A 22,182-nucleotide genomic window follows, 5' to 3' on the forward strand; every position below is an offset into this window, starting at 1 on the left:
ATGCAGTCTGGCGTGGGGAGGCAAGGACTTACCTCCACCAAACTTGGACTGAAGAGTCACTGGACTGTGGGAGTCACTTGGACAGAGTTGCTGGGTTCAAGGGACCTCGCTCGTTGTGCTGAGAGGAGACCCAGAGGACCGGTGATGCAGTTCTTTGGTGCCTGCGGTTGCAGGGGGAAGATTCCGTCGACCCACAGGAGATTTCTTTGGAGCTTCTAGTGCAGAGAGGAGGCAGACTACCCCCACAGCATGCACCACCAGGAAAACAGTCGAGAAGGCGGCAGGATCAGCGTTACAGTGTCGCAGTAGTCGTCTTTGCTACTTTGTTGCAGTTTTGCAGGCTTCCAGCTCGGTCAGCAGTCGATTCCTTGGCAGAAGGTGAAGAGAGAGATGCAGAGGAACTCGGATGAGCTCTTGCATTCGTTATCTAATGAATTCTCCAAAGCAGAGACCCTAAATAGCCAGAAAAGGAGGTTTGGCTACTTAGGAGAGAGGATAGGCTAGCAACACCTGAAGGAGCCTATCAGAAGGAGTCTCTGATGTCACCTGCCGGCCCTGGCCACTCAGAGCAGTCCAGTGTGCCAGCAGCACCTCTGTTTCCAAGATGGCAGAGGTCTGGAGCACACTGGAGGAGCTCTGGGCACCTCCCAGGGGAGGTGCAGGTCAGGGGAGTGGTCACTCCCCTTTCCTTTGTCCAGTTTCACACCAGAGCAGGGCTGAGGGATCCCTGAACCGGTGTAGACTGGCTTATGCAGAGATGGGCACCATCTGTGCCCATCAAAGCATTTCCAGAGGCTGGGTGAGGCTACTCCTCCCCAGCCCTGACACCTTATTCCAAAGGGAGAGGGTGTAACACCCTCTCTCTGAGGAAGTCCTTTGTTCTGCCTTCCTGGGCCAAGCCTGGCTGGACCCCAGGAGGGCAGAAACCTGTCTGAGGGGTTGGCAGCAGCAGCAGCTGCAGTGAAACCCCGGGAAAGGCAGTTTGGCAGTACCCAGGTCTGTGCTAGAGACCCGGGGAATCATGGGATTGTCTCCCCAATACCAGGATGGCATTGGTGGGGCAATTCCATGATCTTAGACATGTTACATGGCCATATTCGGAGTTACCATTGTGAAGCTACACATAGGTAGTGACCTATGTGTAGTGCACGCGTGTAATGGTGTCCCCGCAATCACAAAGTCCGGGGAATTGGCCCTGAACAATGTGGGGGCACCTTGGCTAGTGCCAGGGTGCCCACACACTAAGTAACTTAGCACCCAACCTTTACCAGGTAAAGGTTAGACATATAGGTGACTTATAAGTTACTTAAGTGCAGGGTAAAATGGCTGTGAAATAACGTGGACGTTATTTCACTCAGGCTGCAGTGGCAGGCCTGTGTAAGAATTGTCAGAGCTCCCTATAGGTGGCAAAAGAAATGCTGCAGCCCATAGGGATCTCCTGGAACCCCAATACCCTGGGTACATCAGTACCATATACTAGGGAATTATAAGGGTGTTCCAGTATGCCAATGTAAATTGGTAAAAATGGTCACTAGCCTGTTAGTGACAATTTGGAAAGAAATGAGAGAGCATAACCACTGAGGTTCTGATTAGAGACAGTTAGTCATAACACAGGTAACACATACAGGGCACACTTATGAGCACTGGCTGGCAGGGTCCCAGTGACACATACAACTAAAACAACATATATACAGTGAAATATGGGGGTAACATGCCAGGCAAGATGGTACTTTCCTACATTGGGACTTAGTCTTGAGGTAAGGAGAGCTGAGAGTAGGAACCTTACAGAGAGAGAAGTTAGAAGAGAAGCACAAAACAGGTGAAGAAAATGAGCCAAAATTACAATCATTTAACCTGAAGGTTACCTGAGGCCTTTCTCAGGCTTATTCTGGGAGAGGTCCCAGCTACCGGAGGCAAATGGGTTTCGGTGAACCAACCTATGTTCCACAGCAGAATTGCTTCTGGATTAGAAGGACCTTGAGGTAAATGGTACTTCTGCTGACCTGCCAGAAATCTGAACTTTGAGCAGCACTAAGGTGCCTCAACTAATAAAGGAGAGTCAGGTGAGATTTGATGACAGCAAAGGAGGATTTTTTGGAGGAGGAAGCAGGGAGTATAACAGAAATTACCTGTTACAATTTACCCATAGTCACCACAGTCACATGGAGGAAATATTGATCTACGATGTGGAGGTGATTAACACCAAACTTGCGGCCCGATTCACAAAGGGACTTATGACTCATAAAGTTAGGAGTGGTGAGAGTCCGCACTAGGGGCGGAGTCTCTGCATTCATGGTGGAATCTGAGCAGTGCAGTTCAGACATCCCACCTCAAATGTGGAGATTCTGCCACAAGTGCGGAGACTCTACTTCAAGTGCTGAGACCCATAACCATATGAGTAGTACGTCCCTTTGTGATTCTGGACCTTGATGTGTGAATACCAGCTGGCAATCAGAAGACAGCTTGTACATGCTTAAAACAAGTTGTACATTTTTGTATCAAACAGAGAGAAAAGGCAAGTGTTGCCATAACTGGTTACACATTAGTAACATAAGGGAGCGTTGCAGTGGCGGTCTGTCCTTTAGGGCGGAGGGGCCATGCCCCCCCCACCTTTTGCCACCCATGAAGAGTGTCTGTCAGGCTGAACAAAGGTCAACCTGACAGACACTCTTCATGTTCAGGTCAGGCAGCCAGGAGCAGACATGCACTATTCGTGCAGACTCCTGGCTGCCTGTGCTGAACTTTGCTGGGCTGAGGAGGTCACAGCTCCTCTGGGCGTGACCTCCTCGGCCCAGCAAAGGTGCCTCGAGGCCCTCTCCTGGGTGACGAGGAAAGCGTCACCAATTGACACTCTCCCTGGGCACTTCAGTTTAAGCCCTGAAGTGCCCAGGGCGAGCGTCAATCAGTGACACTTCATCACAGAGTGGGGTGGGGTCAGCAGTCTCACTGACCCCATCCCACTCTGTGACGAGGCTGGGACTGCTGCCTTCCCTCATTGGCTGACCTAAGGTCAGCCAATGAGGGAAGGCAGCAGTCCCAACCCTCCTGGGACCTGGAGGCCGAAGGTAAGTGTGTGTGTATGTGTGTGATGTTTCAAATTGAATGTTTGGTGCGTGCTGCATGTTTGAATGGTATGAATGTAGTTAATAGATGTGCGTGCGTGAAAGAATGAGTGTGTGTGTGTGATGTTTTAAAATGAATGTTTGGTGCGTGCGTGCATGTTTGAGTGTTATGAGTGTTGTTAATGGATGTGCGTGCGTGCGTGTCTGTGTGTGAAAGAATGAGTGTGTGTGTGTGTGTGCCCCGCCCGCCCCCTCCCTCCTAAAGCTGCCGGCCACCACTGGAGCATTGTAGGTAAAGTTATAGCCCATCACAGACTGTGACACTTAAACATCAATTGCCTATTGACGTTTAAAAAAACAGAACAATGTTTTCACATGAAGAAATTGGTGTTGACTGTGGTTTATTATTGATATGCGGCTGACTGTACACATTATCTTCAGCAATAATATCTGTGGGATACCCAGAATTGACAAGTGGTAGGAGACATACAAATTAGAAATCATGAATCCTAATATGCAAAGTGGAAGCACTATAAAATGTAAGTGTAATGAGGCCCATGAAGTTATGGAGAGAGGGAGACCCAACCTTCTGTGCAGAGTCAATGTTATGTTAGCTTGGATAACAACGTTGTACCTGATTGCTTGATTCTCTCACAAACAAGAATATGTTTTAAAAGCTAGTGTGTACTGTTTTCATCAATGGAAATTGCTCACATATTCAAATTTGTTTGCATGGCTTTTCATAAGGCGTTGAAATAGACTACTCCATGTTTCTATAAAGAGGTAATACGATCCTGTGTAATCCTTCGTTTCTTTACATATACAGTACAGCGTGAACGAGAAGGTATTTTTAGCAAAATGCTCCCGAGGAACTTTAGTCAATGTCTGTATTAATCTTTCAGTGTTTAAGTTTCTAATTGTTTGATGCAGTGTGATATTGCCTTGCAAATCATTGCATTTTTTCTTGACTATAAATATCTAAAGGTCCGATTTTCAATAAAAATGATATCTACTCCCCTAGACTTACGGCTTATTTTGGAGCTAATTACCGACTTTTTAGAATTCAAAGAACTTCATAAGTACTCCTGAAAACCTGTGTCATTCATGGATCACCAGGAACAGTGCTGGAATTCTTTTTTTTTGGTATTTCAAGTAACTCAAATGAATTTTTTGGATGTGCAACTGTAACTGACCTACAATTTGTATACATAAAAATGTGACTCGAAAATTAAAATGGAAATCTCTCACTGCATTCAGGGGGGAAATATGTTTGCCGACAATTTGAGAATTCCACAACTTTCCCGTAGGTGGTCGCTAGCTTAGTCAGACGTGCTAGCCTTGGGCTGTCAATCAACTGTCAGCTAAGGGCAAATTTGCTCAAACATAATATAATACTCTACTGGTGTAGAATTGCCCACGAGAAAACCAATTTTACAAATGTAAAGCCATGTTTTGTGATTATTAAATGTGAGCTTACTCTCGAAAATAAAAGAATAATATTGACTTACGTGTGCAAAGATCTTTGCGAATCGGGGCCTTCATGGATGAGGTAAGTGGGTGCATGAGTGAACGAATGAGTGATGGCTTGATCCCCAAAGTTTTTTATGTGAGCAGTTGTGCCTCACATCTGCCCTAGGCATGAAATATTCTCTAATTTCCAAGCCTAATTCAGAAAGAGTTTTCTGAATGATTATTTTTTATAGACAAAGCAGCAACTCAAGATCTCCTTACCAGCAGTAGTCAGACATGCTTACACTGGCAGTCCTGAGCAGGGAAATCTAGTAATAAGCATCCTGCACTAAACAGAGTGGGGAGCCGGTCATCATGACCTGGAAGCTCAATGGGGGTCAGAGGTTTACGCCTTGGAGCTAGCCGAGACATCTCCGGTGTAAGCTTGGCACCTCCCCCACCTCTGAATGAGCTGAGGGAATCACAAGTTAGTGACGTGGGCATCCCACCAGGTATGGCAATGCACTAAATGATGCCATGTGTCTGGTGTAAAACACAACTACTCACAGAAAAATCTTTGTAACTCAGCAAGTGAGTGAGTGTTCTGTACAATTTGTCTCTAGTGTGGTGTAACTGGAAGAGTTTGAGAAATAAAGTCATTGCTGACATGAAAGCAGATGCAAAGCATTAAAGAATTGTACCGAAATTGACAAGGAGGCAGCCCTACCACTTCACACTTGTGAATTGCAGTGATTCAAAATGCAAGAATTCTAACTCCAACCGGTATTATTTCTTATACACTGCAAATGTGTTTTTGCAGGTGCAAAGTTGGACTTGCAAAGCATTTGCAAAGCCTTTCATGGAATTCGTTGCTCATAGACAGTGTACTATCAGTGCTTTTTAAATGATTTAGTGGAATGTAGCCAAAGGTACATTCTACTCTACATGTTCCTGCATAGCCTTGTGACAGTGGAAAGGGACTGAATTGGCTACTGGAAGGCACACCAAATTCTGCGACTGAATTACAGAAGAATTTATGAGTTGAGGAATTTCTTTCCCAGGAGTACTCTAACATGTCTTGGCCAATCCGCCTCAAAACGTCCACCTTCCTATTAGCAAAAGTGCAAAGAGGACAGAGTCCTTTCTATGTGTGCTAACTGTATATGATTATTCCCTAAGGGGCATATTTATACTCTGTTTGCGCCGGAATTGCGTCGTTTTTTTTTACGCAATTCCGACGCAAAACTAACTCCATATTTATACTTTGGCGTTAGACACGTCTAGCGCCAAAGTCCATGGAGTTTGCGTCATTTTTTAGCGTGGACACCTACTTTGCGTTAATGATATGCAAGGTAGGCGTTCCCGTCTAAAAAATTGACTCCGAGGCATGTGCGCCGTATTTACACTCCCGGGCAAAATTCACACCCGGGAGTGGACGGGTCCAAAAAAATGACGTACGGACGCTTTTGCGCCGTTTTTTAGCACCTGGAAAAGGCAGGCGTTAAGGGACCTGTGGGCTCGGAAGGAGCCCAGAGGTGCCCTCCCATGCCCCCAGGGACACCCTCTGTCACCCTTGCCCACCCCAGGAGGACACCCAAGGATGGAGGAACCCATCCCTGGAAACTTAAGGTAAGTTCAGGTAGGTATTGTTTTTGTTTTTTTTGGGTGGCATAGGGGGGCCTGATTTGTGCCCCCCTACATGCCACTATGCCCAATGACCATGCCCAGGGGACATAAGCGCCCTGGGCATGGCCATTGGGCAAGGGGGCATGACTCCTGTCTTTGCTAAGACGCCGGCGCTGCCTGGTGTACGTCGTTTTTTTCCACGCACACCAGGCAGCGCCGGCGGCTAACGCCGGCTAACGTCATTGATTAAATACGGCGCCCGCATGGTGCTTCAGAATGGCGTTAGCCGGCGCTAATTTTTTTGACGCAAAACTGCGTTAGCGCAGTTTTGCGTCAAAAAGTATAAATATGGCCCTAAATGTTTTCATGTTATTACTGTTGCACATGTTTTTGGGCCAAATCACAAAAGTAGAACAGTACTGCAGGAGAGCTACTTTATGTATTTCAAATACCTTTGGGTTTAGGCTCCACTATTTCATTTAGGGTTTTTGGGACAACGGAGGATATTATGAGCAGGAGAGGCAATGACGCACTCAAATGTGTAGTAGGGGTTACCAAACATTTTCCAGTTTGATACTAAAGTTAAAGCGATGATAGACTGCTGTTAACAGTGGTTTTAGGTTTCATTCCTAAGCAGTCAATGAAAGGAATCTATGGTGTTTCTACCAGGTATCTTCAGTTACCTTACCATGGAGTTCTAGAACCCAGTGACTTCACTGAAGGAGAGTTCAAGTGTAGACAGTGGAGCACCAATTTACTAAGTGATTTAAGTGATTGTGTTGCCACTGCATTGCGCAAGGCAGCGCAAGGCAATGCATGGGCTTAAATAATATTTACTGAGCCATGCATAGCCACCTTGCATGGCTCTGCGTGCCTTAGTAAATCAGGAGTAACTCAAGGCAGCTCAGATTGTTGCATTGGATTCCTTTGGTTGGGAAGTGTGGGCGTTACCCTGCATTTACCCAAGGATTTTGGCGTATTCCCAGAATGACTAATTGTAGTAAACCTGGGAATGCGTCAAAGTGCTACGTCGTCCCAACAGAGGCGTAATGAGGATAAATATGTTGTTTTCTCCTCATTATTTCCTCTTTCTATATGTGCTACATTCTGCAGCACACCTAGAAAAAAGGAAAAAGCCTCTAAGGATTGTTTTTTCTGCAGGACTCTGCGCAAAAACAATCCTGCCTGTGACACAGACACCCTTTCACCATGACGCAAGGGTGCCCGCGTTGGCGTTCAGCATCACTCAATGCTCCGGTGCAGAAAGGGAGCACGAATACGACTTATCTTAGTACATATGGCACAATAGTGCTCTCTCTGTTTAACGCGGTGAAGCAAATTGGTGTGCTGCATTGCGACAAATGATAGTAAATTTGCGTCTTGGTGAAGCGGAGATGGGGAATGAGGTGGTAGTAAAGTACTACTCTTCCCAGTACTTGCCTGTGATTCGCTATAGGGAGCTTTACAGAAACACCTCTACATTTCATGGGAGTATAGATGGAAAAGGATTGGTCTCACAAAAAATATTTTCCCTGTGGAGGAAAAAAAAAGCTAAATGTGTAAATGGGCATTGCTAGTTGATGTCCTCATGCACAATTTACACATAACCCTTTGTTCAAACTGGTTTCCGAAAACCGAAAAGTACTCCCACGCCCACGTTTACCAGTACTATGGATATCAGTAATTTGGGTTTGTAACAATACTGTGGTATTCTGATTTGCACTCTCAGCAGCCCCTGGGAAAAGCGCAATTCTCGCAGAAATCAGTATTTAAGGACCAGATGTCTACGGTATTCATATACTGTAGTCCTAGTCCCACCCAGAAATGTTACCAGCTGTCCGGGTGGTAAACACAGGAGGGCGGAATTGCTGCATAAATTGTAATTCCCCATTCATCTAGGACTGAATCAGAAATTACTCATATGTTGACCCTTGAAAATTTGCATAAATCAATTTTGACCAGTTGTATCCTGTTGCAGTACTAGAAATGTATGATTGTCGTAGATCTCAAGGAGTGTTCCAGACTTCAAAAGGAGTGTGTACCCCAGTAGGTCAGTACTGTGCTACAACTGTAGGCCTAAAGCAATGGGAATAGATGCATGACTTTTCTAACCTTGCATTGTAAGTCTGCCCACACTTTGCATATTGCATTCCTTTAGTTCTAGTGTGTTAGTTTCTGTCTTCTCCTGTGATCAATAGGGTTGTGAAGTGTAAATAATCACCTGATACAACCCAGAGGATCAAATGCATGGTGCATACATTTTTAAAATAATACTTGCATTCCATAACAGGGCTGGTTTAGTCTAGTGGACAGCAAGGAGACTGGAGCCAGACAAAAAGCATATGATACTGGATATGAGGCTATATGGTATCACCTGCCAGACAGCGAAGACTTTGCATCTGCCTTTGCCAATGCTTCTTCATCCACACAAACAGAAGCACTGAACTGGAAAGAGGGGGTACAGCACCATCCGGTGATCTCTCTTTCATATGAACAGTGGTGAATCAAAGAAAACAGACAGTCTTTTTGCATTGTGACTGGTTTAAAATCTGAGAATATTTTTGTGCTGCAATGGGAAACACTTTGTCATCAAAGTGAAAATTTGACAATCCAGTAGCATTTGCAGTACTCCAATCCATTAATATTAACGAGGCACGAACCAAGTTGCAAATCATTTAAAAGAGATGTGGAGTTCTGGGGTGGGAGAGGGCTACAATTAAAAAAGAAACTGAAGTGAGGCGAAGTGCATTATGGCTTCTGTGTGGCTCATCCCAAATACCCAACCCCACATTCACAAATGCGGAACTGTCCCTCATTGTAACTTCCACTTTCCGAAAGCCATTGCCCCTTTTTCCCTGGGAAATCTTTACATGGTGCGGAAGTACAATTCCATCATTTCATTGCAATTGTAAGGCTGCCCTCCCTCTCCTCCCACTTCATACCCCTCCTCCTTACGAACTGCAGGGGTCACATTGAGTACTCCGGGCCTGATTTAGAGTTTGGCAGAGCGGTTACTTCGTCACAAACGTGATGGATATACCGTCCGCTGTATTACAAGTTGCCTAGGCCATGTTGGAATTGTAATACGGCGAGCGGGATATCCGTAATGCTTGTGATGGAGTAACCCCCTCCGCAAAAATCTAAATGAGGCTCTGAACTTGGCGGACGAGTCACTCCGTCACTTATAGACTATGGGATTTAGATTTTGGCCGTCGGGATATCCGTCACCGTTGTGATTGAGTAATCCATCCGCCAAGTTCTAAATCAGGCCCTTAGTTAGTCACAGTGTACGTTGTGTACTTTGCAACTTGCGGATTTGTCCTTGCAAATTCAGTGGCTTTGCGAATCGCAGGCTTATGACTACAAAGCCCTTCATTATATCAGGCCCATAGTTCGAACTGGGTGCACTGGTTGCCTCACCTTTTGTATGTCAAATACCTTTTACATCCAGCACAAAGCTTAATGTTTTTTATTCGTGCATGCTGTATTATTTGTAAAGCTGTTGTTGCCCTAAATGTCCTCCACTCGAGCTTGTCCAATTGACAACTAAACTTAGGCCGAATTTCAGAACCTGTACTAGAGATGCTAATTTTCATCAAGATGCTATTTAAATATTTGCTATATTTGATATGATACTAAATAGACACTAATGCCAATTTGCACGACGCGAGCAGTTTATGCAATATGCCCCCGAGAGGAGGTGTGTGTAAAAGAATGGGGAAATAACTGGCGGACAATGCGCTGCGAGTACTGTTCATCTTAAAGCAGCGCACTACGAGAAATTCCTTTTAGCATGAAATCAACTGTCTGGTCTGGTTCTCCCTAAGTTGTATATCAGCGAGATGGCCCTAGGCCATGCATGACAGCATCCAGGCCTGACTCTTTAGCCAATGTCTCTTTGCTTAGCAACTGCAAAAAGGTGAGGTGTGCAGAAACCCTTTTTACGAACATTTTACCATTTAAGAGGCTCAGAGGGCTACAGTAAAACCTTTTCTGCGTGCACCTTTACTGCGTAAGCGATCACTCCCCTGAAAAAAATGGATGCATTACTACCAACAAAAGGCAGTGCTAATTACATGGGTACAAAAGTGCAAACAGTGTGTTAATGGGTTTAATATGCGGGGCTCAATTACAAGCCTTTTGATGTCAGCAACTGAGAAGTTGACTCACAGGTGTTGTGGACATACTGCAGCTCACACGATTTTCATCTGGACTTTAAGTTGACTTAAGGCTGGTGAAAAGCGGCCCACAAAGGAGGAATACCTGTGGAAATTGTTGGAGAAACATCGATTTCTGTATTCCAGTTCTCTTTTCTTGGGGGCGATCGTGTAGGGTCCCGGTATCCCCGATTATCGATAACCAAGGCATCCGTACCTCTAGGTGTGGGAATACTAGTGAGTGTTCCCAGGTGAATCCCAGCTGAAACACAATTCCACTCTACAGTTTTACCCCCTGATTTGATTAGGGAAGGAATGATCTCCATAGCTGTTCTTTCCCCACTGTGGTTCTGATTAGGCGTTGGGAGGTGCAGGGGGCAAGGATTACAGATTCTGGGTGGCATTTTCTTCTCTCCACCGTCCAATTGTGAGTTTTTCCACCCAGAATATAGACTAACATGCAGACTGGTTTTACTGTCCCTCATGCTCCCTCATACCATAGGAGGGGGTCTGCAGAATTTGCCCAATCCGCACATAATCTTATTGGGTAGCTTTTATCGGCTGGTAAATTTGGATCTTTAGTTCCTGCACCTGGTAAATCTGGGTGCATAGAGGAACAAGGTTGAAGGCCGAGTTTCTTTATAATGTTAAGAAGCTCTAAGGGGCCTTGCAATATCCTTATCATGTACAGCAGGGGTTAATTTTGACCAGATTTAAGAGGATCTAGCGCCATTCTAATGACACATTAGCGTAATTTATTTGACTCTAATATGGCGTTAGAAGGTCAAACACGCCACACCATATTTACAAAGTGGCGCAATGCATGCATAGTGCACTCCGTAGCCCTTTGCGCTACATTATGCCTGCGCCAGGCATAATGTATGCAAAGAGAGCGTTCCCCGTTGGTGCAAATAATTCTAAGAGATTTCTTTGCATCATTTTTTTGGCACCTTTAAAGCCTGCTCTAAGCAGGTGTTAAAAGGAGGCTTCCATTGGTTTCAATGGGCCTCTGGGTGCTTTGCAGGATTAGTGTCAAAATCTTTGACGCTGTTCCTGCAAAGCATCGAACTAGCATCAAAAACTATTATGCTAATTCCCTAACTACCGCCATGGTGCACACAAGGTGGCATTTAGGGGGGCACTAAGGGGCGCTAGAAAAGTAGTGCTGCACCACTTTTCATAAATATGCCCCTTTATTTCCTATAATACATGGTCACAGCATCACTTTTTCCACAAACCACTTACATCCACTCTTTCATATATAAAAAGCATGTTTGTAAACGTGAAGCATAAAAAAGAGAATCACTAGTGCAAAATTAAACACATCAAAAAAGGTGTTATATATTTTTTGCTAAAATATATTTGAAGCGGTTCAATACATTCGTTTTTTTAAAGGTGCAGTAAAACATGCACAAAGATTCTAACTTTTCTATAATTACCCAAGGAGTTTATGTTGCCATAAATGTCTCCTTTCTGCTGGTTGAGGTACAGCTAGAAAAACAGAGCAGAGGAAAGAAAAACATTTTGCTTTTCATCCTTTAAACAGCTGCTTTAATTATACTTTGTGTCCTGACCTGCCTTTCTCTTCCACTACTGTCTAAGGCTGCAGACAGCAGGCATTGTGACATTTGAACTCAATTGTAATAAGTTATTTCTGTTAACTTCTGATGTAATTTATTTATAATCAGTGACAGGTTGTGTCACCAGGGCTGGCTTTAGAGTTAGAGGCACCTAGTGCAACAACCTTGCTTTGGTACCACATTACCCCACCTCCAGTGACCTCCTTTTCCACAGCTTCTCTCAATACCACCTTCCAACGATGCCACTCATCTTTCTACAGCCCCTCTCTCACATGCATTTCTTTTGTTTTATAGCGCTACTTATACCAACCCTAGGGTGTCAGAGCACTTTACATCATACACGTTACAGAAAAGCAATGAATCTTACATGTGTAAATAAGTCTATAGGTAAGGTTATACAAAGCAGTGAGGTTTACCGTTATGTGATCTGCATGTATACCGCTCTTTGTAGCAGGCATATTAACACTGAGCCATACTTTTTGGTGTGTCAGCACTGGACAAAACTTCGATGTCTCCCCAGCAGAAACATTTATCACCTGTGTTATCTTGGCATTTTTATTGTTGCATGAAAACGGCTGGACAGACAAGGAAACAACAGGTGTTTTTAAAACCAAAAATTATTTCTGAACACAGTAGTGGTGGTCATTCTGACCCTGGCGGTCTTTGACCGACAGGGCGGAGGACCGCGGGAGCACCGCCGACAGGCCGGCGGTGCTCCAATGGGGATTCCGACCGCGGCGGTAAAGCCGCGGTCGGGCCGGCACCACTGGCGGGGTCCCGCCAGTGTACCGCGGCCCCATTGAATCCTCCGCGGCGGCGCAGCTTGCTGCACCGCCGCGGGGATTCCGACCCCCCCTACCGCCATCCAGATCCCGGCGGTCGGACCGCCGAGATCCGGATGGCGGTAGGGGGGGGTCGCGGGGCCCCTGGGGGCCCCTGCAGTGCCCATGCCACTGGCATGGGCATTGCAGGGGCCCCCGTAAGAGGGCCCCTACATGTATTTCACTGTCTGCTGCGCAGACAGTGAAATACGCGACGGGTGCAACTGCACCCGTCGCACAGCTTCCACTCCGCCGGCTCGATTCCGAGCCGGCTTCATCGTGGAAGCCTCTTTCCCGCTGGGCTGGCTGGCGGTCTGAAGGCGACCGCCCGCCAGCCCAGCGGGAAAGTCAGAATTACCGCCGCGGTCTTTCGACCGCGGAACGGTAACCTGACGGCGGGACTTTGGCGGGCGGCCTCTGCCGCCCGCCAAGGTCAGAATGAGGGCCAGTGTCTCTTCCGAGGTCAGCGCCAGGTGCAGCTGCACCAGTCGCACTGCCCTAAAGCAGGCACTGCTTGTCACGATTCACCAGTTATAATGAAGTTAGAGACAGGTTTTCAAACAGGTATTGTAGAATCTCATGTATTATAAAGGCCTATAATTTCAAGCAGTTAAGTGCTACAGTTTAAAAAGGCCTTTTCAGTGCCATAGGTCTTGTCCCAGCTATGAACTTGGACTTTATTTGGGCCACCTATTTTGTTCAGTTCTTGCCCAAGCGTGTTCTATTGTATGTTTGGTCCATTTGTAGCACAGTTCTCACATTGTGCATCTGATATTGGCCAGTGGGACCATTGCCAGTAGGGACACTTTATATTTAATAATATATTTTTTAACAAATACGAACATTTACAGACATTATAGAAGGGCCATATGCTATAATAGATCAGTGACGAGCCTGCTCTCATCGTTTTTAGACATCTCCCTCAACAATAACATCTGAAGCTTGTCACTAAAAATATTGTTGCATAATATTTCACACTCTGATAATTGCCACTTGAACAGTCAACAAGCACCTGCGGAGCTCGAGGACCCCTACCTCCGCAGTGGCAGCAGGGTCCTTTGTTACGCCACTGATCATCCGGAGACAAGAACAATGCATTCTGGTACAACAGTTCAGTAAATGATTGAAAATAAATTATTTGCAGTACAGATGGTTACCAAACTCACATAACCTCACAAAATACAAAGTGTATCACTTGTGGCACAAACAAAAATTCTTCTACCTGCCCTTACTAATTTCATGATATCATTTCCCAAGCATTAATCTCCACTACCTGTTTAGACCCAACTTTAATGATCGACCAATTATGTGATTCACACTCAAACTTTTTCATTGATATAGTCATCAAAGTTCATAACAATATGTAACATCTCTGCACGTAACTGGCCATGTGAAATCAAAGCAGTCATTGAGATCCCTTTCTTATGTTGATATATAATAAAAGCCTTAATATACTAATTTGCATCTCTTTGTGTATGGGCTGACCTTGAGAGTAGGCTCCGAGGAGCCCACCAACAACCTTCTGAGTCTTTGGCCAAACCAATACCCATCCCATGTGCCCTTATTCAGGTAATATTTGAAGGAAAAGTCATGGGCACCAGTGATCTTTCTCTGATATGCAACAGTGGTATGTATAACATTGCAGCTTGTCGGGCAAGAGAAAACTATAATCTGTGACCAAAATCTTCACCAAATAGGCTACCACAACCTACTCTACCATTCTATATGCGCATGATTCCCAACTCCATGTGTGTTGAATAAGCAAAGCTAATATTGAACCCTGTAAAAAACTTTCCTCAGTGCTACATACTCCTGGTTATTAAAAGGACACTTAAAATTGAGCAGAAGACATTTTAACCTTTTGTTTATTAAGACCTCTAGCAAACCTCCTGTTAGACCTGGCATCTTTGGCGAGGTCTCCCCTGTCTTTTTTGCCTCTACTTCACATGTTTTCACTGTGTGCTGGACTCTGCTTTTGCTGTTTTTGGTACTCTGGGCACTTTACCACTGCTGACCAGTGCTAAGGTGCAAGTGCTCCTGTGTAAAGTGTATGTGTAATTGGCTTTTCTATGATTGCATTTTTAATTTACTAGTAGCTCCCTAGTAAAGTGCACAAGAGGTGCCCAGGGCCTGTAAATCAGATGCTACTAGTGGGCCTGCAACACTGGTTGTGCCACCCACATGAGTAGCCCTGTAAAACGGTTTCAGGCCTGCCACTGCAGTGTTTGTGTGTGCAGTCCTGCACTGCCAATTCGACCTGGCAAGTGTTCCCACTTGCCAGGCCGAAACCTTCCCTTTTTGTACATGTAAGACACCTCTAAGGTATGCCCTAGGTAGCCCCATGGGCAGGGTGTTGTGTATGTTAAAGGTGGGACATGTACTGATGTGCTTTACATGTCCTAACTGTGAAATACTGCTAAATTCAGTTTTCACTACTACAAGGCCTATCCCTCTCATAGGTTAACACGGGGGCTGCCTTTAAATATAAAGTGCAGATTCCCTTTGAGAGCAGATAAAAATCTGGAGCTTGGTGTCACTGAACTCACAATTTAAAAATACATAGTTTAATTAAATTGTTTTTTAGACCGTTAGTTTGAAAATGCCACTTTTAGAAAGTAGGCAATTTCTTGCTTAAACCATTCTGTGACTCTGCCTGTTTGTGGGTTCTCTGTCTGGGCCAGACTGACAGTTGGGCTGTTTGTGAATCTCCTCTAAACAGTGACACAAAGGGATATAGGGTGTAGCCTGCATATCCTGATGAGCCATCTGAGCTACAGTGGAGGGAGGAGTGGTCACTTACACCTGAATGGGCTGTGCCTGCCCTCACACAATACAGTCTATAAACCCCTGGTATGTGTCTGGGGCCTGGCCTCGGCAAGGCTGGATCTTGTGAACAGAGACTTTCCTTTGAGGTTTGCCTACTTCAAAGGCAGAATGGGGTATAAGTAGTGGACCCAAAACCACAGACTTTACATCACTTGTGGAACCAAGAGGAACCTCTGCCAAGGGGAATAGCTGAAGAGCTGAGAAGTGCTTCCCCAGCCTGTGACTGTGCTTTGTTGGGCTATCTTGTAGTTGCTGCTTCTGCCTGTGAAAGGGGACAAAGACTGGACGTTGTTGTGCATTCCTGCTTGAAGAAGAATCTCCAAAGGCTGGAACTGAGCTTGCCTCCTGTTTTGAAGTCTCAGGGACATCAAAGACTTCCTCTGCCAGCACCTGGACTCTCTGCTGAGACTCCTGCCCTGCCAAGAGTGCCCTATCCAGTCCCTGGGCCCTTGAAAGGTGAAGTTGGCAGAACAAGAGCTGAAATCCACACACAGAATGCAGTGTGGGGACATTTTCGATGCACCACCTGCAATGAGGCTGATAAAGGACATGCCACCTGCTTCGTGGCAAGAATCGACGCTCCACCTGCATCGCGGCTGGGAGATCAATGCATTGCGGCTGGAGAAATGATGCAACACCCACTTGTGGATGCTGATAATGACACAAACCCCATGCTGTGTGGTTTTCTAACACCGTGTGACCAAATTTTTCATGCATCGTCACTGGGCGTTAAAGTCATCGTGACCCTGCACGGATCCGAGGTGCCCCGTCCGGAAATCGACGCATCGCTCTCTTGCAAGGGAGAAAAACAACGCATAGCTGACCTGACCGGAAAAGTAACTACACATGGCCTCAATTGCGAGTAAGGGATTGGCTCATCGTTGACTTCTCCGACGCACGCTCGCCTGTGCGGCTTTATTTTTTGACGCAAACCAGGTACTTTGTGTAAATCAACGTTTCCGTTATTGTCTATGGAGTAAGACTCTGATTCTTTTGAAAATTCATAACTTGACTTGTGTATGTTGGAATTTTGTCATTTTGGTCTTGTTTGATTTAGATAAATATTACCTATTTTTCTAAACTGGTGTGGTGTCCATTTTGTAGTGTTTTTCCTGTATTACTGTGTGTGTTGGTACAAATACTTTACACATTGCTTCTGAGATAAGCCTGAGTGCTTATGCCCAGCTACCAAGGGGGTAAGCAGGGGTTATCTAAGTGTGTTTCTCCATTGCTCTGACTAGAGTGAGGGTCCCTGCTTGGACAGAGTGCAAACTGACTGCCAACCAGAGACCCCATTTCTAACACCTCCCTTAACTCAAACCAGTGGCATTCAAACGAAGTCAGCAAATTACAGGGAACTTCAAAGTAAAATAATTGAAAATCAATCTTGAATCAGAATGTGACCTATTTACTTACATCAACTCTGAGATAAAATGCAATGAAAATATCTCCCAACCATTTCTCCAGGCATTGGACAGGCAGACAGAGGTCAATGAATTCAGATGTTACCAGGGATGTGTGGAATATTCAAGGGTCTTCTGGCAATTGAGGGATGAATAGACACTCAAAGCCTTATTTAGATTTGTACATTAACAGCATTAGTATTGGGAATACCAGGATGCAGAAGTAATGTTGCTGCAACAGACATTGATATTGGTATAAAATTAGTGGATTTCTGCCCCTAAGTGGGAAATCATTTGTAGAAATAATATTTTCACATTTTTTTCATATTCATGGGTTCAGAGGTACTGACTGTCAGAACCATATTCAGAGGGTCATGGGGCAAGCAGCAGCTATTTGGCACAACTGTGGGAGTTGAGGTCTTTTACTCCCGATGTCCCGGGCCCGTTCCTATTATAGGTCCTGAGCAATGGGCCAAATTCCCCTTCAGCATTTGACTCTCAGTTATAGCACTGGTCAACCAGTCCAAGGCGTGTTGTGAGGAAGGTAGATACTAGGGGTGAACACAGGCTCACAACTCAATATATGCACAGGGGCAGCAAAAAATGATTGTCACGTAAAATATTTGCTTTTATGAAAAAGGAGTATTTATATACAACCACAAAGTAAAGTACGACATTCACAAATAATACACAAAGTACTTTGAGATCAGGGCTCAAGTGCTTCATATGTGTGTCCCTGATTCCCACTTCCCACTTGTTAATGGTAGTGGTCATTTCCAATTCGCTGTAGGTGACATTCAGGTTAAGCCCCACTTGTTGTTTGAGTCTAAGGGGTCTCACTCCAAATCAAAATCAAAAGTGTCCCAGTGCTGCAGTGCTGTCTGACAAGCAAGTCCCCCAGAACAGTCTGGCCTGAAAATCAGTCCTAACCACACCAGCAGGATTAGAGTGACTGGAGTCTCTGAGCGTGTTTCCTTCCTTCCTCCGGTAAGTCTTTCACACACAGCCGAGGATGGCTGTTTTTGGGTGTCCTCATTTTGCTCACATGCGGTCCTGCAGTGGCAGTGACTAGGAGTAATTCTCTTCCAATGCTTTGTAAGTTCCTTGGGCTCCTTCCCATGGATGGGGAGTGGGATAGGGTGGGTCGATGATCCTAGTGTTCGTCCTCACTCATGGCTTTGCCCTTTTTGGGTCATCATTTTAGCCTTCCTGTGTCACCGGTCGTGACCAGACATACTTTTTGCTTGGCCCTAATGGCCCCCTCTGGAATATAGGATCACCATTCCTCCTCAAAGCATGAGCCAAGGCCTGATCGGCAGAGCTGCAAACTTTACAGCATTCACGGCACTCCCATCTGGCATATGGGGTCACTGGCTTGATACCATACATGGGCTATGGCCCCATTGACACAGCAGCAATCTTCACGGTGGCCCCACCTGGAACCCTGAGTTGCCTGCACACTGTTGGTGACCTGTTCAAGCCAGTAATGGTCACAGCTCACTTCACAGTGGCCCTCCTCTGGAATACGGAGTTTTGCTGACTGTTCCATTGCACATGGGCATCGACCCGATCGGTGCATCAGCTGTCTCCTCGCACCTAGCTATGGGGATCCACTAACTAGGATCCCTCCACTGGACCTTACTCCTCCAGTGCTCCCCTCTTCTTCGCAGAGCTCATTGATCCTGGCAAGCAGACAGGCAGTGGTGCCCCAGGCTCCAAGGGCAGGTGGTCTTAGATTCCCTGGGTACTGTCCCCTCATCCAGCTGGGAGACTAGCAGGACTTGGCCTCCAGTTGTGGTCATAGGCAGAAGTATTGCAGAGCTTCCCCTCCTCCCAAAGCTTGACTGGCTACTTGACAGTTGACAATTTTGGGGGTCTCAAGCTCTCCTTCTTATAGTGTACTTTTAGACTATGATTTGTAGTCTGAATCTTTGAAGCTTATGTTGGGGGTTTGCTTCCTTTTGATGTGCCCTCTCCTGTGTTCTCCTTTCCTCCTGAAAGCAGTCTGCTATAACAGTAGTGACTCGATTAGCCCCGCAACACAAGTCATGGGAATACCTAGGGGTGGGCGAAATATTCCATTCCATCTGCGGAATTGGCAGAATTTTGGCCACTCCGTGTTACTCTTTAACACAGAGTTCTGGGCAAATACCGCCAATTGCTGTGTGGCAGAATTTTTCTCCCGCAAGGCTCCAGAATATACGAGCGAGATTTGGCGTCCCCTAGTGTGATTTACTAATGCAGACAGTTACAGTGAAAGGGCTGCCGTTCAAGTAGATTTGCTGCCTCTCAAGTAGATTTTCTTCTCAAGCAACAGTAAAATCAACTGGAATGGCCACACACTCTTGTGCAACGCATGGTGGTGTTCATGCTGATTTTAAGCACTACTCATGGTACTGGTGCTGAATTACAGCGTGAGCTACATACTTTCAAACCATTGGCAGAATTACACTGAATCTCACAGAGTTTTTCTGTATCTCAGGAATTCTGGAACTAAAACTCCATGAGTTTTGCCCACCTCTAAGAGTGACTAGAGGTACTCCCTGAATGTCAGCCACAGTGATATGTGTATCAAAAGGTTACACTCTGGCCTCAGCCCTTGTCTTTATCATTTTCTTATCAGCTCATCTCCTTCCTGAGAAGTGCCTAGGCCTCTTCAAAGTGACTTCTGTCAGAATCAAAGAGCACCCTTTGAAGTGTACTGAAGAGCCTAGCTCTCGCTTCCTCCAAAGTGTAACAACCAGCATCCAGAAATGATGCATTCACAGGCACACAAACATATAGACATATAATAAATATATGTGGACTACATAGCGATGCATTATTCCTGTATTATAGCATTCACAGACACACACACACCAGCACATGTATACTACACATGCACAGAGCAACACTACACACAAAACCAAAGTAGGCCAATGGTGAGTTAAGCACACAGCCAAATTTAAATGAGTGAGCCTGTAGGCCTCACTCCAAGGTGTCACAGGTAAAAAGGACTTCTTCACTTCTACTGATCACTACTACACCGCATGATGCCACCACTATGCTCTTGCTGCTTAACTCCTGGCAAAGGCAGTAGCCTTTCACCACTATGAGCATAGTGCTTTGAGTGCTCCTAGTGCTAAAAAAAACCTGCAATCCGTGAGACAGGCCTGAGTAATGGCATACACGCATGATCCATGTTTGTCCGTGAAAACAAAAATGAACATGAGTTGGGGCACTCAGGGCCGGGTGCGCATCCATCACAATGCCAAGGACTTTTCCGACCCAACACTCACCATTTTTTGTCGCTTACAGTAAGTAGCATGTTTTTCTGTGCCATAATTGAATGTTACTGAGTATGATTTACTACATGGCTCAAATCGGTTTTCCATGCCATGGAAAGGCAGTTGTGACTCAGTGACTGCCAGTGAAAAGGTTGTTTGATTGTTTTAAACGCGTTGGTAATCATTACACTATCTCCCCGAGTTTCCATTCTTTTGTCATGTAAACACAATTGTAACTCTGCCAGTGAAAACGATGCTTTAAATATGTTGCAACAGCGGTAACGTAGAATATCTATTTTGTAATACTCTATTGAAATTGTACACATCCAGCGTCATAGCAATAACTAATTTGTCAAAAGTGAGGAACAGAGAAAGAAAACGATATACTGCCTTTCTTAAATTACAGCGTGGAAGCCTGTCCTCTGTTCCTGGAATATAATTTCTAACTGACAATCGGGCTGCCATTTTATGACACTCTCTGCTCCTCCCTTCTTCCGGAGGACAAAGGCCTCTTCTATGTCTCACTGGGTGGATCCCTTCTTGTGTGTCCCCCTAGATTTGTAGAACTCCGTGGCAACCAAATTCCTTACAGGCAGAGTAGTTACCAAGTCTTCTCAGTCAATGTTTTATTTTTCAAGCTTGGTTTATATAAAAAAACAAACAAAAAAAAAAAAAACATAAAATTCCGATCACAGAAAAGTAGGTCGCAGCATAAACAAACTCTTACTGGAACGTTCGGGACAGCACGTGCCGCCGAGTCGGGTTTTCTTCAAGGTCATTACTTTTGAAGAGAAGCCATTCTTCTGAGGTACCGCTCAGTCTGACTCAGGTACCGCTCTGGACGCGCTGCTGTCGCGCGCGCGCCAGATCAAAAAGATTCTCAAAACAGAATCCAAATTAGTTCATACCTTGTATGTTTTTTGGCACAAACTGAACGCTAAGGGGGGAAATGCTCTTTCCTGCTCGTAATTCAGTCCACATGGGCGAAAGGCTGCAAGCTTTGAGTTCTGGTTTTTAATACGGTTTTGTGCTGTTAACAAGATTTTTTGATCACAGGAAGCGGAGAGGAGTTCCTCTCTCATAGGAAAACAACTGAAGCTTTTACTGGACGTTCATTGTGTTCCAACCGTACACGCGACTGTCAAATCATTCGTCAAACTGTGTTTTTAATTCTGCAGTCGAGACCAAGAGAGAGCTTCAGGAGGGATAAATAAAGGAAAGTTGCTGGTTCAAAAGCAATATTTCAAGAAGTGGGCTCCAGCTTCCTTCCGTTTCAGAGGCCAAAGCGGCTGCCGTTGTTTCCGGGCACCGGGCCACTGCTCTGACGTGTGTGTTCGATAGGCCGCAGCTGGGATGGGTGAGAGTGTCCCAAAGCCCTAATGCTAAAACTCCCTCCTATATCACTGCCGCCATGCAGAGTTCTGAAAACGGAAGTGTGACATTTTTAGTTAATCCCACGCATTTGTACAACACCGGATTGCTCTCTACTACAACCTGGAAAAAAAGAAAAAAACAGGACACTATGGTTTGCATTCAATATTGGCAAGGTCATTGCCATGAAATCATAAATATTCGAAGTAAAGAAATTTGCAAATGTGGCTCCCTACGCTGAAATCAAACAAAACGTAATACAAAACATAATCACTTGTTGTGGCATATACACATAAAAGAAACACAGATTATATAGGTGCGCACCATGCTCACCCACATTCTAGTGGTCGATAAATGTGTTTCGGTAATCTGTAGATGGGTTAAAGTGGGGTAAAAAAGTGCTATATAAATACTACAATATAATACAACAAATGTGAAATGTAATTTTAAATAGTACATATGTAAATATCCAACCATTTATATGCCACTTAGTAACCACTATTCGGGGTGAAAGAGCTTTGGTTAAGTGTCATCAACATAAGAAGGTTTTCATTGAAGTTGTTTGTCTATATTACTTACGTGACACAATTTTGTGAGTGATTACAGATTTCTTCAACTCTT

The sequence above is a fragment of the Pleurodeles waltl genome, chromosome 8, assembly GCF_031143425.1.
Source record: "Pleurodeles waltl isolate 20211129_DDA chromosome 8, aPleWal1.hap1.20221129, whole genome shotgun sequence".
NCBI lineage: Eukaryota > Metazoa > Chordata > Amphibia > Caudata > Salamandridae > Pleurodeles > Pleurodeles waltl.